Source organism: Suricata suricatta, chromosome 5 (genome assembly GCF_006229205.1).
Source record: "Suricata suricatta isolate VVHF042 chromosome 5, meerkat_22Aug2017_6uvM2_HiC, whole genome shotgun sequence".
NCBI classification, from domain to species: Eukaryota; Metazoa; Chordata; class Mammalia; order Carnivora; family Herpestidae; genus Suricata; species Suricata suricatta.
The window spans coordinates 2,936,201-2,943,078 of NC_043704.1; the positions used below are offsets into that span (position 1 = coordinate 2,936,201).

At 43.0% G+C, this 6,878-nt stretch overlaps 1 protein-coding gene and 1 long non-coding RNA gene across 2 annotated transcripts in view; both read left to right on the top strand.

Annotated features, from left to right (window-relative positions):
• The window catches only part of LOC115292539 (zinc finger protein 420-like), a 64,890-nt gene that overhangs the window by 50,808 nt on the left and 7,204 nt on the right, over positions 1–6,878 (top strand). The gene's annotated exons all lie outside the window — the stretch shown is intronic.
• On the top strand, positions 1,470–5,542 carry LOC115291426. The gene is made up of 3 exons (XR_003908437.1): positions 1,470–1,514; positions 3,992–4,179; positions 4,467–5,542. It is a non-coding gene; the product is annotated as an uncharacterized LOC115291426 (long non-coding RNA).

Below are 6,878 nucleotides of genomic sequence, written 5' to 3' on the forward strand. Positions count from 1 at the left end.
GTTCAAATGAGTTCCTGTTAAATAATAGTTAATTTGGTCTGTCTCAGTTTTCATGGGTAATTGTTAAGGTTTTGCTTTGATAAATTAAGATTAAATTCATTGACTGTCTAATTAGTTAAAAACTAAAAGCCACAACTAGTGATTGATACAAAACAACTGGGGATATTTAAAACTGTTAGAAAGCTGCTTTGTACTTAATTCGTTCATAAAATTTCCATCTAAGAAAAGTTCTGGTATAAACGTCTTTCAGTTGGTTACTAAGTCCTCAGTTGGAGACTAAAGATTCAGACTGATGAGAAAAAAAAAAAAAAAGGCTATGGGACAAAGTTTAAGGGAAAAGAAATCATTAAAAAGAATTTCATGAAAGTGTGAGGTTGAGGTAAATGGAATATTAAAGGTATATTGGTAGATTTCTCTTTTGTTAAGACGACAAAAGCTTTAGGTCCTATCTTTATCAGGTCTTTGATTGCTTAGTTAAAATTTCTCTGAGGTTAAAAGGGAGTTAGATTTTGCTGAAGGATCCAAAAGACAAATGAGATCTTTTATTGCCACTTTGGTTTAGTAAATAGAGTTTTCAGATTTGTAACAATTTGTAATTCTATTTAGGATGTGCTTTGTAATTTCCTAAGGTTTTAACAAATTTCCCAGTATTCAAATGGTAGAAAAGTCTTTTGGCCAATTAGGCCCTTTCATTCAGGATGCCAAGTTACTTAAAAAGCACTGTTGGATAGGTTATCTTGCATGGGTGAAGGCTGCAGCTGCTCATGTGTATTTGCAGTCCCTAAAGTTTTAATGTTTGGGTATAAGATCATTACTTAACACCTTTAGTAATCAAAATGTTAAGTGTCACTAAGTTTCTTTCTCAAAGTGCATCATAATGAACTCTCCTCAGATCTTTAGATTCTGTCACAGAACGTGTTTCTTCTTCAAGGGAAGCTGTAAAGAGGAGTTTTGGGACAAATGCAGTATTTGACATCTATTAGGTTAGAACTAAAATGGGTAGAAACTTCCAGAGCTAGAAGCTGCATTCAAGCTGAACAAGAATTAGGAACATAGGATTAAGTGAATTGATAAAAATTATAGTTTTGTGACTCTTGTTAGAAATATTGTTGGTCTTTAATGTTTGCTTATCCAGACTAAGCAACTTTCTCTTAAAGATATCTATAATATACAAAAATGTCGTAAAGTATTTGTCTAGAGCAGTTACCTTTTCTCTCTACTTAAACCATCTAAAATTCAAAAACTCAGTGAGTATTCTTTTTTCATGGCCATTACAATTGTTTACAGAAGTTCAATAAGAATCTGTTCATTTTATAGTAGGACACCAATTGGAAATACTGGTTGTTTGACCAAAGCTTTGACTGGCATGTCCTGTTCGAGAGTCAGACATAGGCTCAGAGATGACCTGACAGCTTTAAGGAACTAAGGTTGACTCTATGGAACGTGGAGCCATAAAGCCTCTTGGAAATGTTGGCTGGATACCGTGCTCACAGAGTTCCCAGCAGCCTTCCCAGGTGGGTAAAGAAGGTCACTTCCTGGCAGGTGTAGGAACCTCAGCATATGTTGGGGCCCTCGGGAAGAGGAGTCTGCCCAATTTAACAGGTATTGCAGGCCGGTCTGATGGAAAGTGCAGGCTTGGCTGGGCTTCTGGCCCAGAGCGGCTACGAAAAGCTCGACCTGGAAATTCCTTATAAAAAGGACCCAGCAAAGCAGACTTCAAAAAATCCTCACCATCTTGATTCTTGCTGAGCTTATGTAAATAATTAGGCCAGGGTTGTTAAGAATGGACTCGTTCCACCAATGCATTAGTTTCAATTTGGCTATCTCTGATAATAGAGGTTTTTTAGAGAGAAAAACTATTTCGGCAATGCACTCCTATAAGTGTAATTCTTGTTCTGAGTGCCTTTGAATATTTGTTAATGGATCTCAGATTTGTCAGTCTGTGAGGATGATATCTAAAATGGGGGTCACGCCTGGTCAAAAGAAAGGTGAAATTCACAGATATGCAACTAAACAAAAAGTTAAGCCCCTATTAAAGTTTCAAGTATCTCCCTGGAGTTAAGTTGACTGAGACTCTAAAAAACACTCAACCTGGTGAGGTGACCCAGATCCAGTCGATCAGCGCTGAACTAACCCTCAAAGACTCTGACTCCTGAGATAAGATCTCCAGCCCTGCTCCAGCCACACCCCGGAAGCTGGCTGGGCTAGCACGGCAGAAGCCTGAGGAATCATTGGTCCAGTAAAATAAACTGTTCGGTGTCTTTGCCATTGGACTGACAAATGTCACCCCAGAAAGCTGGGGAAGCAGCAAAAGTTCCTGATTGTGTTAACCTTCCTCTTATGGATAGGATGTTCTGTTGGTATTAAGTGCCTCTGATCTAAGCATGGGATATCAACATAGCAAAAGGTAAGGGGAGCCTATGCCTCTACTGCCAGACTCTAATGGGGGGGTCCTCAGGTGGCCACTAGATGGCCCACCAATTTGGCTGTTAGTAATGTAGAAAAAAAAAATCATAAAGGCGTATTGCACTTCTACGCCCAAGGATCCTGAACAAATAGGCTGTCATTCCTGCTTTTGTAAACCAGACAGCGCCAGATATTAGAAACCCTAAGAGAGACCGTTACCAAATTAACCATGGAGACTAGCAGAAATTGGCTGAACTCTCCTCCTCTTTGCCCTTTATAGGGTAAAAATTCCCCTTACACCAAAGAGGACTATGCCAGGCTTTGCGGGAACAATGTTACTTCTATGCCAACAGCTCAGCAATTGTACAGGATAGTCTAGCTGTGGTTCGCGATCACCACAAGAGAAAAGAACGAGGAGCCAAAACCAAAATTGGTGTACTTTTACCATTTGGCTCATGTATCATAAATAAGATCATAGCATTTGTCAAAGAGCAGGTACATGCTATTCTGTTAATGGTCTTAAGAGCATGTAGCCTTAAACCAGAACAATGGTAACATAGCTGACCCAGGATTGGGTCAGTTACAAGACAGAGCAGGGAATGTAAGCATGCAGGTCTGATTCAGGTTTCCCCTCTGACCTTGAAGGCCAGCTAACACCATTAACATTTCTGAGGGCGGGCCTAAAGATGGAGGTTAAGACTAGTCACGCCCTACCTGAGGGTCCCTGGTCCACTCTGTAATTGGTTAAAGCTACTGTCAATGATGTGATGCTATATTGATTGGACCCCTGTACCTGTGTCACAATTTCCTGTAACTCCCCTTCCCAAACTCATAAAAGGCCCTGCCCTGCCATGTTCGGGGCTCGCTCCCCGTGGATCCAGTGTGGTGTTGAAGTCTGTGAACCCGAGCTTAGCCTGGCCAGGCCTACATTCCTACTAAAGCCCTTTGCTTTTGTATGCGTGCTTCGGCCCCCCGGGCGGTCTCTGGTTTTGGGGGGCAATATTAAAATCTGGGTACAGCAGGGTAAGGGTCATTAGGCTGTTTATATCTCTAAGAGAAGGTACCCCAAAAAAAAAACAGGATCCCCAGGAGACACAATGTCTGCTCTCACTGTCTAAGACGAATGATACATTTTTGACATCACAATAGTGACTTGCAACCACATCCAGGAGTACAAAAAAGTCACTTCTCAGGTAACTGCTAGGCTAGGAGGAAAATTCTAGGTGGCTTGCCTTAGTCACATTAGAGTGTATCGAGTTTGCTCATCTTTTCCCTGACCAGGTGCATTCACGCCTCAGGGACAGGGCAGGGAGACAGGCCTCTCCTGACACCAATAATCAGCAAAGCAGTCCGAGGGTTGGTGCCCAAGCAGAAATGATAGTTCCAGGAGGGTAAATCGTGGTTGCTGCATGGTGACAAGACACTTGGCACACTTGCCTTACCCTCACCAGGAATTTTCACTCAACCTTGAGTCCAAGGTGCCTCCCAACAGGGATGCCCCTCCCCCCCCCCCAAAAGCAGAGAAGGCAATCTCAGAGATGGGTCTTCAAGCAGGAGCTCATAGTTTCTCAACTGTTGCTCACAGGAAAGCTGGGAAGTTGTACCTTCTCTGCATTTGAAAGTCCTGCCTGCAGGCGAGCAGTTTACCAGTGAAGAGACTATTTGCTGGCTTTTCAGACAAATTTCTCCTACTTGAGCTGGGATTTCTCCACAAAGATCTTCTGAGAAAGAAACATAGAGGAGAAGATGAAAGAAAAAATGGCCAGTTCTCAGGTAAGCCTTGTGCCCCTGGCCAGAGGCCCTGTTGTCTTTTTCTCTGAAAATGTCACGTATGTAGAAATTGTGGGGACCAGGTTGTCTCTGCCAGTTGAGCATCGGACTCTCCATTTGAGTTCAGGCCCTGATCCCAGGGACCCGTGATCCAGCCTTGAGTCAGAAGTCCTGCTGCCCTTGGAGCCTAGTGAAGATTCTCATTCTCTTCCTCTGTTTTTCTCCCTCAGTTTGCATTTTTTTCTTTCTCCCTCCCTCTTTATCTCTTGCTCTCTGTGTCCTCCCCAAAGAATGAAAAAATAAAACCTTGCAGACACCCTGGCTCAATGAGTACCTGACAACATCCGTCTTGACCTTGTAACAAGAGACCCCGTGGCTGCACTGCAGGTTTGTGTGTTACCATATCTGGGGGCACAACATATATAAAAAACTATGCCACGTGGTGTTCAGGGCTCAGTTCCTTGGGGACGAACCCAGCGGAGAGGTGCCAGGAGGAATAACGTTGTTTCCTGGGAAGGAAAGGCTCAGTGTGAGAATCCTGCTACAAAAGAAATTTTGAAAAAAGGAAAAAAAAATTTTTTTTTGCTTCTGATGGTTCTGCTTTATGCTTTCACCTAAGTTTTAAGCTTCTCAGAAATGATACTCAAGGTTAGGTGTTTAGAACACTCCTCCTGTGTACCCCAGAGACTTCTCTCCCTTCTCTCCAACCTGGCTTCCATTGGGTAACAACACTTGTCACTTTGAATTAAATTCCTGCCTGTATTGAAAATAGTCCCTTTGTGACGGGTTCAGACGGGAGGGTGTTGCATCAGTTTCCTGTTGCTGATGGAATCTAGTCCTGGGGTTGCACTCAAGGAGAACCGTTCCCATTTGTGTCTGAAATCCACGCTTTCACTGCTCTGGGTAGAAGAGGATTACGAAAATGCACAAATACATACAACGTCTATGAGGCACAGAATGCCCTAGAATGTTCCTGCTCCTTAGAATGTGGAAAGGATACTTGAAAATATTCTAGATACTACAAGACATGGAAACTCTATGTGACTGAAGGGTGTATATATCCACTGCATCCTTAAAGTTGTTTATATTCTGATTTACTGCTTGTGGGTCCCAAGAACGCACAGGGGATCCTGTGTCCAGAGGTGTGCCTGAGGCACTGCAATCAATGTGTTTCCAGTTATCTGTTGTTATCTTATTTTACGGGGCTTTATGCTCTCTGCCGTATTTCTCCCCTGTAATGTTCATATTTTCCTTCTAATCAGGTGAAATGCTTTTAGGAAGATTCCCTGAGTGACTTCCAAACACCATCATATTTTTTTTTAATTTTTTTCCATAATATTTTATTGGCAAATTGTTTTCCATACAACATCCAGTGCTCTTCCCCACAAGTGCCCTCCACCATCACCACCACCTCCCCTCCCCTCTCCCCGTTCCTCTTCAATTCTCCATTCATTTTGAGCATTCAAGAGTCTCCCAAGTTCTGCATCCCTCACTCCCCCCAACGCTCTCTCCCTCCTCCGCTCCCCCTGGTTCTCCTCTAGGTCTCTCCTGCCCTCCTGCTAGACCTATGAGTGCAAACATATGGTTTCTGTCCTTCTCTGTCTGGCTTATTTCGCTTAGCATGACACCCTTAAGGTCCATCCACTTTCCTACAAAGGGCCATATGTCATTCCCTCTCATTGCCATGTAGTACTCCGTCGTGAATATATACCACATCTTCTTGATCCACTCATCAGGTGACGGACATTTAGGCTCCTTCCAGGCTTTGGCTATTGTTGACATTGCTGCTATGAACATTGGGGTACAAGTGCCCCTATGCATCAGCATTTCTCTATCTCTTGGGTAAATCCCCAGCAATGCTATTGCTGGATCATAAGGGAGTTCTATGGATAGATTTTTGAGGAGCCTCCACACCGCTCTCTAGAGTGACTGCACCAGTTTACATTCCCACCAGCAGTGTAGGAGAGTGCCCATCTCTCCACACCCTCGCCAGCATCTATAATCTCCTGATTTGCTCATTTTAGCCACTCTGACTGGCATGAGCTGGTATCTCAGTGTGGTTTTGATCTGTGTTTCCCTGATGATGAGTGATGTTGAGCATCGTTTTATGTGTCTGTAGGCCATTTGGATGTCCTCTTTGGAGAAGTGTCTGTTCATGTCTTCTGCCCATTTCTTCACTGGGTTATTTGTTTTGTGATTGTGAAGTTTGGTGAGTTCCTTGTACATTTTCGATATTAGCCCTTTATCTGATATGTCATTTGCAACTGTCTTTTCCCATTCTTTCCGTTGCCTATTAGTTTTCTTGATTGTTTCCTTTGCCTTGCAGAAGCTTTTATCTTGATGAAGGCCCAAGAGTTCAGTTTTGCTTTAATTTCCCTTGCCTTTGAGGATGTGTCAAGTAGGAGATTGCTGTGGTGGAGGGCTAGGAGGATTTTCCCTACATTCTCCTCGAGGGTTTTGATGGTTTCCTGTCTCACATTCAGGTCCTTCAGCCATTTTGATCTTATTTTTGTGTATGGTGTAAGAAAGTGGTCTAGTTTCATTCTTCTACATGTTGCTGTCCAATTTTCCCAGCACCACCTGCTAAAGAGGCAGTCTTTTTTCCATTGGATACTCTTTCCTGCTTTGTCAAAAATTAATTGACCATACATTTGTGGGCCCAGCTCTGGATTCTCTATTCTATTCCATTGGTCTATGTGTCT